This window comes from Rhinatrema bivittatum, chromosome 1 (genome assembly GCF_901001135.1).
Source record: "Rhinatrema bivittatum chromosome 1, aRhiBiv1.1, whole genome shotgun sequence".
NCBI lineage: Eukaryota > Metazoa > Chordata > Amphibia > Gymnophiona > Rhinatrematidae > Rhinatrema > Rhinatrema bivittatum.
Window position 1 is genome coordinate 653,741,753 of NC_042615.1, and position 17,166 is coordinate 653,758,918.

Consider the following 17,166-nt stretch of genomic DNA (forward strand, 5'->3'; position numbering starts at 1 on the left):
CAATGGTGGTACACCTTTGGAAGTGCACCAGGTAGAGTAAAGTTTCCATTTATAGCTATAATTTTTCCTTGTTGAGAGTTTCCTGGATTCTAGCAAAATGAATTGTGCCAAAGTGGAAACTCCCTGTTCTGTTAAAAGGAGTCTCTCAATCTTCACGCTGTCAAGTGGAGAGATGAGTGTAGCGGGTGTAGAAGCGTCCCTTGATCTTGGCAGAGAAGATCTTGGCGATTTGGTAACCGAATTGGATCCATGATGGATAGTCAGAGAAGGAAACTGTACCACGGTTGCCTCGGCCAGGCCGGGGCGATGAGTATCAGTTGAGCTTTGTCTGCTATGCACTTTTGAAATGTCCTTGTTATGAGTGGTATGGGAGGAAAGGCGTATAGGAGGCCTGTCGTCCACAGAATGAGGAAGGCATCTTGAGCGATCCTGAATTGGCTTGGTCTTATCGAGCAGAATTTGGAAACTTGAGCATTGATCTCCATTGCAAAGAGATCTATCAAAGGTGTCCCCCACTGCATGAATATGTCTTGGGCTATTTCTGTATTGAGTGCCCATTCGTGAGGATGAAAGATGCGACTTAGTCTGTCCGCTCTTGTATTTGCCACACCTGGTAGGTAAGTTGCTTGCAGATATATGCAATTTCTGTGAGTGTGTTCGAAGATTGTCAGGGTCTCCTTGCAAAGGGACCATGAACCGGACCCTCTTTGTTTGTTGATGTAAAACATTGCCACTTGATTGTCCGTGTAGCTCATGACCCTGCAGCCCTTCAGGTGGTCTTGGAACACTTGTAATGCATTCCGAATTGCTCTGAGTTCCAATAAATTTATTTGCAGGTTCTGTTCCGAGATTGTCCATAACCCTTGTGTTTCGTAAATCTCGAGGTGTGCACCCCAGCCCTTGCGAGACGCATCTGTGGTTAAGACTGCGTTGTGAGGAGGGGAACTGAACAATGCTCCCTTGGACAGGGTGGATTCTAGGAGCCACCATGTTATGTTCTTTCTCATCTCGGAGGTCAACGATAACTTCTGTGTCAATGGTTGCGAGTGTTGTTTCCATTGACGTTTCAAGCCCCATTGCAGGCATCTCATGTATAGCCTGGTGTTGGGAACCGTGGAAATAGCCACCGCCATGTGGCCTAGGACTACTAAAACTTGTCTCGCCGAAGGTCTCTGAGTATGGTTCAATCCATGTAGAAGGTGACGGAAGTGTGATATTCTGTCGTTTGGTAGGTATGCCCGGTTACAAGTGGTGTCCAGGCATGCTCCTATGAATTGTAGCTGTTGTGTTGGTTGTAGATGTGATTTCTGAAAATTGATCACCAATCCTAATTCCTGCATTGTATCACCCGATGGAGATGATAGAGTAAGATGTTTGGAGCTGGGGCGATTATGAGCCAATCGTCCAGATATGGATAAATGGTTATACCTTGTTGTCTGAGATGAGTCACCACCACAACCATGCATTTGGTGAAAACCCTGGGTGCAGCCAATAGTCCAAAAGGGAGAACTTTGTACTGGTAGTATTGATGCCTGTAGCGAAAGCATAGGTAACACCACGAGGATGGATGGATTGGAATGTGTGTGTAAGCATCCTTCAGATCGATGGAACACATCCAATCGTTGGTTTGAATCAGAGGAAGGACTGATTTCAACAATACCATTTTGAATTTCTCTTTGGTGAGAAATTTGTTTAATTCCCTTAGGTCTAGTATGGGGCGAACGTCACCCGACATCTTGGGTATGAGGAAGTATGGGGAATAAAATCCTACTGACTGGGTCCCCGGGGAAATTTATAGAATTGCATGTTGTTTGCGAAGCAAAGCAATTTCCTCCCCCAGTTGTGGTTGGAAGCTGTGAATCTTGAGAGTGGAAAGATGAGGTAATATGGGTTTTGTGACAAACGGGAGTTGGGAACCGTGCCATACTATCTCCAAAACCCACTGATCGGATGTTATCCTCTCCCAGGCTGCCAGGCAAGAATGAATCCTGCCGGGTGGTGCTTGATGCTCTGATGGTGGCTGGGTAACTATAAAATGGAGTCGATTTTACTGCAGTGGTCGGCTGTTGTGCCTGTTGTCTCTGGTTACGTGCTTTACCTCTACGTTGGTTGGAGGTATTCTGTTGTGGAGCAGGGTGCTGGAAAGAAGGGTATGTCTGTGTACGAAAGGACTGGTAAGACCTGTAAGGTCTCCTGGCATATGATTGCCGATGAGTAGATCCCATATAATGACGTGTGGTCGAATAGTGAGGTTGTGATGTTAATGATTGTACTGCTAGAGCTTCCTCCTTCAGTTTACCTACTGTGTCCTGGAATCGTTCTCCGAAAGGTTATCTCCTGTACATGGGAGGTTTGTTAGTTTTTCGTGTAAATCTTCACTTATCGAACTTGAGCGTAACCATGCTAGTCTTCGGGCTGCAATGGCTGTTGCAGATGTCCAGGAAGATGTTTCATATGCTTCATAGATCGACCTCAAAAGGTGTCGAGAACACTCTTCCATGTCATGTAGAGGCGGAGGTATCTCATCCGCAGTCGAAGACAACATACCTTTTATAGCTTGTATGCACTCATATAGGTATTGTACCATGTAGAATTGATGGTGCATAATTCGGGCATTCAACATTGAATTATGGTATATTTTTCTGCCAAACTCAACCAAATATTTGTTGTCTTTGCCTGGTGGGTATGAGGAATGTGACCTTGTTTTCTTAAATCTTTGTATCACCGACTCTACCACAATTGAAGCAAGAGGTAATTGTGGTATAGAGTACGGTGATGTTTTCCTCATACGGAATTTTATGTCCGTCTTCCTGGAACCACTGAGATTGCGTAAGGTGTTTCCCAGGATTTCTGTAAGACCGAATGCAGGAGTTCTTCTGGTGGAAGAGATGTTGGTTCTCCTGGAGTATTGAAAATCTTTAGGAGACCAAGGGTTTCTGATCTAGGGTCTGTCTCTTTTTGGTCCTCTAGATGCAATATTGTACCCAATTTTTCCAGAAATTTTGGGTATGTAAGGTCTTCCGGAGGGGAATATGGCTCCTGAGGTTGTTCCTGCGGATCTGATGGGAATCCCCTAGATGATGATGGGGATGTTTGCGGTGAAGGAGAATCAAAAGATGTATTGTAAACCGGTATGATAAGACTTGTCTTGAGCATCGGTATATTAAAAGAATTTAAATAAATAAATATCCTGTTTATAATTCGGTAAAGTTGGTCGGTTGACTATGAGAGATGTTGGAGGCTCCACCAATGGTTCTTTAGCAGTCTGTGTGTTATGTTCCGGAGAACTGAAGAGGCAAGATTAGACATTTTGAATGATGAATGAAGTGTTTCATAAAATCCTGCTAAGGATTGGGACAATTGATAAAATGCCTCTTTTGTACGAGGGGGCATTATTGTAAAATTATCTGGTTCTTGTGACTCACATGCTTTAGGTTGCATTGGAGTGGTTTGAGGTAAAGTACTAGATACTTTCTGGTCTTTCTGTTTCTTTTCACATATGTCCATCGAATCCTCTGAAGCTGTAGAAGCGTTAGAAGAAGCAACTTATATTACCTCTCTGTGGGAGAAGGTATTTGAAGTTGGTACATGAGATGATTTAGAAGTCGAAGGGCTTACTTCCCATGTTGCACTCCTCTTTGCCGACTTTTTGTGGTGGGAGTGCCGTGAGTGCTTATGATAATAGTGTGACGACGAGTCTGTTTGACTTCTACATGAAGACGGTGATCGCTTTCTGTTTTATTGTAAACTCTGTCGAAGTAGCTCTCGAAGAAAGGGAAGTACCCGAACGAGGTGGGGTTATCGATGGAGAGGTGGAGTAAGACCTCTGTGAGTGTCCACATCATTGTTTTAACCCATGTTGTATTACATGAGATGGGTGTTCCAGTGTTTTGTCGTCGATTTGGAGTTGTGAGCAGATCTAGACTTGTGCGCATATCTTTTTGATTCCATGCGCACAAGAGCTATCAGCGCCGGTCTCTGGTGCCATGCGGACAGATATGTCTTGCACTGGGCGTGCAGACGTTGTCGGCGCCTTGCGCGCAGAAGTCTTCTGCGCCGTGCGCGCAGGGTCCTTCGGTGCCATGCGCACAAGTGTCTTCGGCGCCATGTGCGCAGCAGTCTTGTGCGCCGATACTGCTTCAGGCGCGGAAGTGTTATGCGCCGTCATTGATTTATGCGCATAAGGCATCTTAGGCGCAGAAGTTTTAGGCGCCGAGATTTTTGTCGCCAATGTCTCTTGCGTCGGCGATTCTGGCTCTATGGATTGTTTGAAATCTGATGGCCTTTGCCGGCTTGCCAAGTCCTTACCTCCAAGATTGGAGGACTGAGGATCCCACGATGATGCCCTCTTTTTTTTGAGGGAGCCGGTAAAATAGCGGGGCCAGGTGACGAATGAGCCTCCGATGGCTCCGGTGAGGCAAAAAGTTCCTGAAGCCTGTAGGCCTGTTGTTTCAGGGTTCTTTTATTTTTTAGGAAAGTAAAGGAGAGAGGAAAAAGCCATTATGGTTCTTTAAAAAGTAGCAGGAAAAGAAAGACTAACATTCATAAATACATTTATTCGCTTCCATTTCGATTGCTGGTCCTTGTATCTGGAACACAATGCCGGCTGAATTGCGTCTAGAATCAGAGTTTAAAGCTTTTAAGAAAGCATTGAAGACATGGCTCTTCGAGCAGGCCTATGCTGATCATCTTGAAAAAAAGGAATAGCTAGTACGAGGAAATGCAATAATATTTTATTTTATGTTATTAACTAATTTTATTTGATACTAGAAACAATGTATTTTAATTATTTTATTTTGACTATTGTTTTTATGATTTCGTATGATGTAAACCGTCGTGATGTGTTCCACGAATGACGGTATATAAAACCCTTAAATAAATAAAAATAAACTTATATTCCACTGTATCAATTATTCAAAACGGATTACATTTAAATTTTAAAAAAAAATGACATCACTTAATAAAATGCAATTAAATAATACAATATCAAAATTAAATAAAATAAAACCATTTTCAATTTAGAGGAGGAAGACAAGAGAAGTTGGGAAGGTAGTCAGGACAGTGAAGATGCAAATGGAACAAACAATAACACAGAGTAAAACGAGGAACAAAACTTTTTTAAACTTTTTTTTTTTTTTAAGATGTGTTAGTGACAGGAGGAAGTACAAAACTGGCGTTATGAAACTCAAATACGAAAAGGAGGAATATAATAGAGACCAAAGAAGAAAAAGCGAAATTGCTCAACAAATATTTCTGCTTACTGATCACTAAAGATGGGCCAAGAGTAGGACCAAAGAAAATGGATGAAAATGGGACTGCAAATGAGGCAAACCTCAAACAATTTTTAGATGATTATGTTTGTAAAGACCTAGCTAAACTAAAAGTAGTTAAAGCAATGTAGCTGAATAGGATGCATCCAAAAAGTTTAAGGAAACATACAGTTCTAGTGGCTCTGCTAGCTGACCTTTTCAATGCTTCTTTAGAGTCAGGAATATTTCTGGAGGACCAGAGAGACAAGCAGGTAAGGTTCCTCTTCTCTAAAGTGGAAGTAAAGGCCAGTTAATCTGATATTTGTGTTAGTAAATTAATGAAATCACTACTAGAACACAGGACTGTTTATATTTTTGGAATCTAATGAATTACAATCTTCGAGGTAGCAAGGTTTTACTGGAGGTAGATCTTGCCAGACAAATCTAAACAAATTATTTGACTGGATGACCACAAGGTTTACTTGGATATCAGTAAAGTCTTTGAACATGGTTCAGCATAGGTGACTTAGAAATAAACTGAGTGCCCTTGCCATGCGCCCAAGTGACTGACTGGGTTAGAAACTAGTTGAGTGGGAGGTGACAAAAGGTAGTGGTAAATGAAGTTCACTCAGAGAAGGGTTTTACTATGGGTGTGCCAAAGGGATTGCTCTTTGGCCCAGTTTTTCTCAACATTTTTGTGGAAGGACTATTCGGAAAGGTTTGTCTTTTTGTGGATGATATCAAAATCTACAACAGGGCAGGCACCCAGAAAGGTGTGGAAAACATGAAGCAGGGTCTAGCAAAGCTTGTGGAATAGTCTAGAATCTAGCAGCTAGGATTTAATACTAAAAAATGCAGCGTCATGCATTTGGGCTGCAGAAACTCAAGGAAGCGATACAATATAGTGGTAAAATTATTTTAAACATGAAATAGCAGAATCTGAGAGTGATTGTATTTAATCAGGGAGCTCAGAGATGTGCTGGCAGGTCCGCTGTGTGACCTGTTCAATAGATCCCTAGAAACGGGAGTGGTGCCGAGTGATTGGAGAAGAGCGGTGGTGGTCCTGCTTCACAAGAGTGGGAACAGAGAAGAGGCTGGTAACTACAGACCGGTTAGCCTCACTTCGGTGGTGGGAAAAGTAATGGAGTCACTGTTGAAAGAGAGAATAGTGAACTATCTACAGTCCGGAGAATTGCTGGACCAGAGGCAGCATGGATTCACCAGGTGAAGATCCTGTCAGACAAATCTGATTGACTTTTTTGACTGGGTAACCAAGGAATTGGATCAAGGAAGAGCGCTCGATGTCATCTACTTGGATTTCAGCAAAGCTTCTGATACGGTTCCGCACAGGAGACTGGTGAATAAAATGAGAAGCTTAGGAGTGAGTGCCGAGGTGGTGGCCTGGACTGCAAACTGGTTGACGGACAGAAGACAATCTGTGATGGTAAATGGAACTCTCTCTGGAGAGAGAGGTTTTAAGCGGTGTACCGCAAGGATCGGTGTTGGGACCGGTACTGTTCAATATCTTTGTGAGCGACATTGCGGATGGGATAGAAGGTAAGGTTTGTCTATTTGCAGACGACACTAAGATCTGCAACAGAGTGGACATGCCGGAAGGAGTGGAGAGAATGAGGCGGGAAAGTCATGCATATGGGGAGTGGAAATCCGAATGAACTGTATTCGATGGGGGGAAGGCTGATGTGCACGGAGCAGGAGAGAGACCTTGGGGTGATAGTGTCAAATGATCTGAAGTTGGCAAAACAATGTGACAAGGCAATAGCAAAAGCCAGAAGAATGCTGGGCTGCATAGAGAAAGGAATATCGAGAAAGAAAAGGGAAGTGATTATCCCCTTGTACAGGTCCTTGGTGAGGCCTCAACTGGAGTACTGTGTTCAGTTCTGGAGACCTTATCTACAAAGAGATAGAGACAAGATGGAAGCGGTACAGAGAAGAGCGACCAGAAAGGCGGAGGGTCTTCATCGAATGACTTATGAGGAGAGATTGAAGAATCTAAATATGTACACCCTGGAAGAAAGGAGGAGCAGGGGTGATATGATTCAAACTTTCAGATACTTGAAAAGTTTTAACGATCCAAAGACAACGACAAACCTTTTCCGTCAGAAAAAATCAGCAGAACCAGGGGTCACGAGCTGAAGCTCCAGGGAGGAAGACTCAGAACCAATGTCAGGAAATATTTCTTCACAGAGAGGGTGGTGGATGCCTGCAATGCCTTTCCGGAGGAAGTGGTGAAGACCAGAACTGTGAAGGACTTCAAAGGGGCGTAGGATAAACACTGTGGATCTATCAAGTCTAGAGGACATGAATGAAGAGGTGGTGGCTCGCGGGAATGAAGGCTACTACCTGGAGATAATACCCTTATTCAATATACATACACACGGTTAATGCGACCCCAACATTGCTCTAAGCTTCAACGGTAAGAGGAAATGTGGAAAAAAAAAAGGATTTGCATTCTTAAAAAAGCGGGGTGTAGCTTGCTTGTTACGGCGGTTACTACCCCCAAACCAAATAAGCCTGATACTTTACTTTCAATGCATATCTAGCACAGCTCTCTGCTTCAACGGCAGGGGAGAAAGTCTGATACTTCACTTCAACGCATAGCCAGCATAGCTCTCTGCTTCAACGGCAGGGGAGAAAGTCTGATACTTCACTTTCAACGCATATCCAGCATAGCTCTCTGCTTCAACGGCAGGGGAGAAAGTCTGATACTTCACTTTCAACGCATATACAACATAGCTCTCTGCTTCAACGGCAGGGGAGAAAGTCTGTTACTTCACTTTCAACGCATAGCCAGCATAGCTCTCTGCTTCAACGGCAGGGGAGAAAGCAAATGTTGCTTACCTGATGTAACAGGTGTTCTCACAGGACAGCAGGATGTTAGTCCTCACAAATGGGTGACATCGAGGATGGAGCCCCAACCACGGAAAACTTCTGTCAAACTTTCAGGAACTTTGACTGGCCCCTACTGGGCATGCCCAGCACGGCACCAACCCTGCAGCCAGCAGGGGTCTCCCTTCAGTCTTGTTTTCAAAGCTACAGGCAGTGCCGAAAAGATAAAATAAAAACGAACCCAACACCGCGGGGTGGCAGGCGGGTTTCGTGAGGACTAACATCCTGCTGTCCTGTGAGAACACCTGTTACATCAGGTAAGCAACATTTGCTTTCTCACAGGACAAGCAGGATGGTTGTCCTCACAAATGGGTGAGTACCGAGCTGAGGATGTCCTGACTTGCACCAAATGTACCCAACGGCGTGCAACAGGCACAACAACTGGGGAGGAATTTGGTAAGGACATCCGCACCCTACCGGGAGGTGGAAGGATGTTGGTACATCAAGTTGGAAAAAGGTTACGCAAGACAGATTGGCCGAAGATGGAATCTTGTCTTCCAGCTTTATCCAAACAATAGTGGGCTGCAAAGGTATGGAGGGAACTCCAGGTTGCAGCTTTGCAGATGTCAGGAAGCGGCACCGATCGAAGGTGTGCTACTCAAGTCGCCATGGCCCTCACAGAGTGTGCCTTAACACGGTCTTGGAAAGGAATGCCAGCTTGCTGATAGCAGAAGGAAATGCAGTCCGCCAACCAGGAGGAAAGAGCCTGCTTACCCACAGGTTGTCCTAACTTGTTAGGATGGGAAGAGACGAATAATTGAGTGCTCTTCCTGTGAGAAACTGTACGGTCTAGATAAAAAGATAGAGCTCGTTTACAGTCTAGGGTATGCAGAGTCTGTTCCCCTGAGTTGGAGTGGGGCCTGGGAAAGAAGATAGGTAGTATGATGGATTGATGGATATGAAACTCCGAAACTACCTTAGGTAAAAATTTAGGGTGAGTGCGGAGTACCGCCCGGTCCTGCAGGAGTTTAGTGTAAGGCGGATAGGTAACTAGGGCCTGTAATTCACGAACCCTGCGAGCTGAAGTGATAACCAAAAGGAATAACACTTTCCATGTGAGATATTTTAGGTCACAGGAGTGCAGAGGTTCGAAAGGTGGTTTCATAAGGCGACCAAGAACCAGATTAAGGTCCCAAGATGGGGCTGGAGGGCGTAAAGGTGGCTTCAAATGGAGCAAGCCTTTAAGAAAACGGGTTACCAGGGGTTGTACTGAGATAGGGACACCCCCGATACCTTTATGGAAGGCGGCTACCGCACTAACATGCATTCTAATGGAAGAGGTCTTTAGACCTGATTCTGATAGATGCCATAAATAGTCCAAGAATTTAGAGATTGGACAGGAAAGGGGATCAAGGGACTGAGAAGTGCACCATGATGTGTACCGTTTCCATTTGTATGAGTAAGATTTTCTTGTGGAAGGCTTTCGTGAAGCGATCAGGACACAAGAAACTGAATCCGAAAGGTTAAATGGCTGAAGGACTAACCTTTCAACATCCATGCCGTCAGTGACAAGGCTTGGAGGTTGGGATGGAGGAGGCATCCGTCGTTTTGAGTGAGCAGATGCGGGTCCATTCCCAGAGGAATGTGTCTGCGGATGGAGAGATCCTGTAGTATGGGAAACCACACTTGGCGTGGCCAGTGCGGTGCTATCAGGATCATAGTTCCTCTGTCCTGACGCAGCTTCACGAGAGTCTTCGACAGAAGAGGAAGTGGAGGGAATGCATAAAGCAGACCGGTTGTCCACGTGAGGGAGAACGCATCCCTCGGCCGAGAGTGCTAGCTCCGAATGAGAGAGCAGTAATTGTCCACTTTGTGGTTCTGAGGGGACGCAAAGAGGTCTATGTGGGGATAACCCCATTTGTGAAACAGAGAGGTCGCTACCAAGGGGTCGAGTGACCACTCGTGTGGTTGGAAGACACGGCTCAGCTGGTCTGCCAATACATTGTCCACTCCCGGGAGGTAGGTGGCTCTGAGGTACATGAAGCGGGAGAGGGCTTCCGCCCAAATCTGCGCAGCTTCCTGACACAGAAGGAAGGAGCCTGTGCCTCCCTGCTTGTTTATGTACCACATGGCCACCTGATTGTCTGTTTGAATTAAGATTGCGTGGTTCGATAGGCAATCTTGATAGGTCCTGAGAGCATAGCGGATTGCTCGCAGCTCCAGGAAATTTATCTGGTGTTTGGCTTCCTCTAGTGACCAGTATCCTTGAGTTTGCAGATTGTGTAGATGGGCTCCCCACCCGATGTTGGAAGCGTCGGTGGTGAGGATTATCTGGGGATCTGGTGGAAGAAAGGACAAGCCCTGTAGGAGGTTGCATTGATTTGTCCACCAGGCAAGAGACAGACGGAGTGCGTCGGTGATTGTAACAATGGAGGACAGAGGCTGAAGAGCTTGAGTCCATTGTAGTCTTAGAGTCCATTGTGTGACTCTCATGGCCAGACGGGCCATGGGAGTTACTTGAACTGAGGAGGCCATATGTCCTAGTAGAATGAGGAATTGGCGAGCCGTGGCTGTGTGTTGAGACCGCAGCTGGCGAGCTAGGGACACCAGAGTCTTGGCCCGTTGATGAGGGAGGAAGGCTTTTGTTTGTAAGGTGTCCAAGTCTGCCCCAATGAAAGATAAGGTCTGAGATGGGACCAAGTAGGATTTCTCGTAATTGACAAGAAATCCTAGAGAGAGCAAAGTATGAATTGTTAGGGTCAGGGAGGACCGAGCTATTTGCTGGGTTGGGGCCCTGATTAACCAATTGTCCAGGTAGGGGTAGACGTGGACACCTTCCTTCCTGAGGAATGCTGCTACCACCACGAGGCATTTGGTAAAGACTCGTGGTGCGGACGCCAGGCCGAAAGGTAGTACTCGGTATTGGTAGTGGTTTCGGCCTACTAGAAAACGCAGGTATTTGCGATGAGATTCTGTGATCGCAATGTGGGAATATGTGTCTTTCAGGTCTAGAGAGCATAGCCAATCCCCTCTTTGCAGTAGAGGGAGCAGCGAGTCCAGGGTTACCATCTTGAACTTCTCCTTGGAAAGGTACTTGTTGAGGGCCCGTAGGTCTAGGATTGGACGAAGTCCCCCTGACTTTTTTGGTATCAGGAAGTACCTGGAATAGAACCCGAGTCCTTGTTGTAAGGGAGGAACGGGTTCTATAGTGTTTGACTGTAGGAAAAGAGAAACTTCCTGCTCTAAAAGAACAGAGTGATCGGTGAGTCTCCACGCCTGCAAAGGTGGGGAGTCGACAGGAAGGGATAGGAAGTTGAGGTGGTAACCCTGTGCAATGATTGCTATCACCCATTGATCTGTGGTGATTTGATGCCACTTTTCTAGGAAGTGGCACAGCCGTCCTCCTACCGGTATAGCTGGAAGAGGGGTTTGACAACTGCTCTCTAAGTGAAAGTCAAAAACCCGCCGCAGGGCCCGGTTGTGGAGCTGCTGCAGGCTTTTGTTTACGAGTCTGGCGAGGCTGAGTCTTATGGTAAGACCGTGCAGGCCTAGGCTTGGTTGATGGGGGATAATACTTTCGTGGCCTAAAGAAAGACTTCTTGGAGTCCTTTCTAAAGGGCTGTTTAGAAGGCAAGTCAGGAGGAATGGATGAGAGCTGTTTAAGTGTCTCATGATGATCCTTCAATTCAGCAACAATTTGTTGAATTTGCTCACCAAACAAATTATCCCCTAGGCAGGGTAAATCAGAGAGCCTGTCCTGAACTTCTGGACGAAGGTCAGATGATTTAAGCCAAGCCCAACGTCTGGCAGAGATGGCCGTGGCAGAAATTCTAGTGGAAGCATCAAAGATGTCATAGGCTGTTCGTATTGCATGCTTCCCAGCTTCAAACCCTTTATTTAGAAGGGATTGAAGCTGTGGCTGGAACTGTTCAGGCAAGGCATCAGTGTATTCCTGCATCTGTTTCAGGATGACCCTATTATATTGAGTCATATAAAGTTGATAAGAAGCTATTCTGGAAATCAGCATAGCTCCATGATATACCTTCCTACCTATACTATCTAGGAATTTGTTTTCCTTAGTAGGAGGTATGGAAGAGTGTGGCTTTAGTCGCTTAGCTTTCTTTTGAGCTGATTCTACGACTACAGAATGATGGTCTAACTGAGGTTTTTGAAAACCAGGTGCTGACTGTACAAGATATGTAGAGTCAGCTTTTTGGTTGACCGGGGAAACAGATCCGGGAGATTCCCAATTCTTTTTAAGAAGGTCTAGAAAAACCTGATGAATGGGAATAGAAGTGATGACTTTCGGGGCATCCAAAAATTGGAGCAATTCCATCATCTGGTGCCTGTCATCTTGTTCAGATTGAAGTTGGAATGGGACCAACTCTGACATTTCCTTCACAAAATTTATGAAAGAGAGGTCCTCAGGGGGAGAACGCTTTCTACTCTCCGCAGGAGAGGGCGGTGAAGGCAAATCATCGGTGTCAGTAGAGGTATCATCACCCCAAGTATCATAGGGATCTGGATGATGACCTGCAGGACCTCGAGAGGGCTGAACACCTGAAGGCCCAGGTTGAGGTTCCGAAATATTGGTTGGAATCACCGGGGGCATCGAGAAAATCCTCGATGGAATCGGTGCCGGTATAGGCATCGAGGGAACCGGTGTCGGTCTCGATGGAATCGGTGTCGGCATCGGAAACCTCGGTGGAGCAGAGGTGCATATCGCCCTCGAAGAAGAAATCGGTGGCGAGGGAAGACCTGGCATCGATTGAACAATTCCCGAAGGGGGAATTTGATACGGTGTTTCTCCACCTGATGATAAACCTGTCGGTGACAGCGGTCTTACCGGTGTCGGTGACTCAGGTATCACCGGTGGAAGGGCTGTCATGAGCGCCTCCATCCGGTGTAGTGGCGGTGCCAGTGCTGCTGCAATCGGCTCGTGACCGGTTCCACTCTCGGTGCCGGAGGAGTCTGGAACCGTAGCATCGCCTTGTCGATGGCCTCCTGGACCAGCTGGTCCAGTTCTGCCCGGAGACCAGGGGTAACAAGACCCGGCTCGACGGGAGAGGGAGGCTGAGGCTGAGCCGGAGGGACCACCGTCACCGGTGGGATCGCGGCTCCCAAACCCCGAGGGGGTGAGGGTTGCCTCGGTGCCTGCGAAACAGTAGTGGACGGTGCCACTTCTGATCGAGACTTTTTTGGCGGTGGCTCGGTCGGTGCTGAGGTCGATGACGTCGATTCCTCGACAGGCCGAGACTTATGACGTCGATGGCGATGTTTTTCTTTCCGATCCCCTCGATCATCAGGGGAAGGAACGGGAGTTGATGGCCGCGAAGTCATCGATGGCGGACGGTCACCGAAGGGTTGTCGATGATGATGAGACCTCGACGGTGCCGGTTCCGATGACATCGATGCAATCGATGGCGTTGGGGTACGAGCTTGGAAGAGGAGCCCCATCTTCTCCATTCTGGCTTTGCGACCCTTTGGTGTCATTAGGGCACATTTGGTGCAAGTCAGAACATCATGCTCACTCCCTAAACATAAAACACAGACTCCATGAGGGTCTGTGACTGACATAGTTCGAGTACAGTCCGGACACCGATGGAACCCCGACGCCATGGCGAAAGGCCAAAAATTTAGCCGCGGGACTGTCGAATGCCAACGGGCCTCAAGGGCCAAACTCGACGGAAGTCGACCAAACGACGGCAAAAACTTACCGAAGATCCGCGGACCGAAAAATTTGTCGAAGGGAGACCCCTGAGGGGCAAATTTTTCTTCAGAATTAATTATTCAAAATTCCTGTCAGGAACGTGGTTAAGAGCTCTTCTACCGCGTGGCTACTGCTGCGCGGAAAAAAGAAGACTGAAGGGAGACCCCTGCTGGCTGCAGGGTTGGTGCCATGCTGGGCATGCCCAGTAGGGGCCAGTCAAAGTTCCTGAAACTTTGACAGAAGTTTTCCGTGGTTGGGGCTCCATCCTCGATGTCACCCATTTGTGAGGACAACCATCCTGCTTGTCCTGTGAGAAAGTCTGTTACTTCACTTTCAACGCATAGCCAGCATAGCTCTCTGCTTCAATGGCAGGGGAGAAAGTCTGTTACTTCACTTTCAAAGCATAGCCAGCATAGCTCTCTGCTTCAACGGCAGGGGCAATGTAGAAAAGAGGATCTAAATATAGACAACAACCAACAAGGACTGAAGTACATAGTCAGTAAACAAAAGCATGGGTGTAGCTTGCTTATTGAGGCGGTTACTACCCCCTAACTAAGCTACATATTCAATTAGATGCAGTTCCAACACTGCTCTCTACATTAATGGTGGGGTGGAAGGGAAATAGAACTAAAAGGTACTAAGAGCCAAGTGTAACAAGTAAGAGGGGGAAAAAAAAAAGTGCATAGCCTGCTGGGCAGACTGGATGGGCTGTTTGGTCTTCTTCTGCCATCATTTCTATGTTTCTATTTCAAGGTGGCCGAAGAGATGGATGAAGTGAAGGCAAAGGCCAGAAAGATGGTTGGGTTCATAATGAAAGGAATTGTCAACAGAAAAAAAAGAGGTGATGTTGCCTCTGTATAAGTTCCTGGTGAGACCTCATTTGGAATACTGTGTACAATTCTGGAAACAGCACCATCAAGAGGAACTGATCCAAAGGGTGCTACTAAAATGGTCAGCAGTCTTTACTGTAAAGCATACAGGGACAGACAAAGATCTAAACATGTATATCCTAAAGAAAACTGTACAGGTTGGTAGGCTGGTTGTACTTTTTCTGCGGTCATTTACTATGTTACTATGGGCATTTTTCTCATTGACATGAAATGGGAAAAGCCCTTTAGTACATCAGATTCTAGGTTAGTTGAAATGTCTTGGAGGTCTGAGTTTACTGTGATGTCATTGTGTATTTTAGAAAACTGCTCTTCCTTAGATGAAATGGAGCATTTTGACAGCTACCAACTGACTTCATTTCTTGTCTAGTTTCCTATAGGGAAAACCATTTCCAATGTTTGATGATAAAATGATTACACAAAAATTCACATTTTTGATTGTTCTCATACCCACATGCAAATTTCTGTACCAAAGAAAGAAACTAAGCTTCATAAAATGTTCAAACAACTCCTTGTCCTTTCAATGTCCTTTGGTCATTCCTCTCCTCCTCTTCAATGTCTTTTAGCTCCTAACCTGGTCTTGCCTGCTGTCTTCTACCTCCTCCAAATTTTCCAGTTTCTTCTTTCTCCAAATTTCTTCACCACCACTATCTGACTACTCAGAAAGCAGTGTTGCAGAAGGGGTGGGAGTGGGCAGTGACATGGAATTAGTGGTAGCTGCTGGTATTTCTGCAATTGTGTGGTAAACAGACTCTAGGTCATATTTTATCCAGGGCCAGATTTAAAATGTGGGTCACCATAAGCAATGTGGAGCTTCCCTTGCCCAGAAATAATTGGAGAGTGCTAAGGGGGGAGAGGGCTTACCCTCAACAGAAGTCACTAGAGGTGTAGGTCTGTGGGGCCAGGCTCACCCCTGCCTGACCCTTCCCTCTCTTGGGAGTCTAACTCTCACTTTAGAGTCTCCACTGTTCCATTGAGTGGTGCCAATACCACAATAGAAGTAACTCTGGAAAAAACTTTCTTGGGTACTGTAAGCTGCTGTACACTCCCTGTTGTTGCTACATACCTGCCTTGGCTTCCTATTGCTATGAAAACCCATACAAGGGCTGCAGCAGGGCCTGTGGGCATGCATCTGCTTGATTATTCCGTGCTGAATTTTCTTCCTAGAGTTGCTGTGGAGTTGGTGCTGTTCAGTGGTACAGTGGCACATCAGTAGGCTCAGTTAGCAGCATACCCGCAGTGGAAGTGCCTAAGTGCCTACAAGAATTTGGTGCCTGAGGCAGTTGCCTAAATTGCCTATTCTTAAATCTGTTTCTGAGAATGAGTCACAAAAAAGGGTTTAATTAGCAGTGTTAGTATAAATTGGGTGGATTAATATGTACAGGTTGATTAATGCAGGTGATAAGGGTTCAAGTCAGTTTAACTCTTCTCACTGGGCTAGAACTTATAGCACATTTATTAATTCAGCAAATGTCAAATGACAGTCTTTCAGCACAAAATTTGCTGAGTATAAGAGAAAAGAATATAATGAATTGGTTTTTCTCTTTACATTAGGCAGCACAAGGAAGTAAGCTGCTTGAGCATGTCAGAACAGAAATCTGCTCTTTCAGATAGATATCTTAGTGATTACGGGTTTGTTGTCATGTATGTGAGCACTTGGGCTGTGCCATGGTTAACCTACTAGGCTCATGCCAACAGCAAGTGGACTCGCTCTTACTAGGACTGATTCTAGGCTTCACCTATATCATCCCCTTTCCCTGAAGATTAAGCTCTTGGGTTCCAGGGGCTGGCAGTCATAGGTGAGAGTCCTGTAAGGAGTGGTCAGCTGAAGTCAAATAGTGGGCAGAGATCAGGGCAGGCAGGAAGCAAATGGTGTCATGGTCAAGGCAGAGACTAGGGAGTGGTGAGGTCCATGCTAAAGTCAAGGCAGGTGGCAGTCCAGAAGGATAGTCAGGGTTTGAGGCCAAGATCAGAACCAGAGGTCAGGCAGAGATGGACAGACAAGATAAAACAAGGCACTGGGAACCAAAACAGGGCAGGCACAAGCAGGGCAAGGCAAAAACAAGGCAGGACAAGGTGGCAGGACAAAGCAAAAACAAAGAGGCAAGGCACAGACACAATGAAGCAACACGCACTGCAGGAGCAGAAGGACCTGTTGCTGAGGTGCTGGTGAACGGGACAGCTGTGTTAAAATAGCCAGTTTCTCATGACATCATCCAGGCATGCTGACGAGGTTTTCCTCCTGCAGGGTCCATATCAGAGATGAGAGCATGTGCATCCATAGGCTCAAATGAGAATAGTGGCATCTGCGCCGTGAAAAAGAAAGTGTGGCGGGCCTGCATTGTCCTGGGTTGAGTGAGGCAGTCACGGGGTGGCCAAGTCTTACATATGTAAGATAGAAAAGCTCCACAGGAAACCGCATACTTGACAGAACGTATATCATTATGTCATTTGTGACAAACTGCAAAAATCA

The 17,166-nt window shown here is 46.1% G+C and overlaps 1 protein-coding gene across 4 annotated transcripts in view; it reads right to left on the reverse strand.

The window, feature by feature from the left end:
• The window catches only part of SLF1 (SMC5-SMC6 complex localization factor 1), a 358,950-nt gene that overhangs the window by 137,456 nt on the left and 204,328 nt on the right, over window positions 1-17,166 (reverse strand). The gene's annotated exons all lie outside the window — the stretch shown is intronic.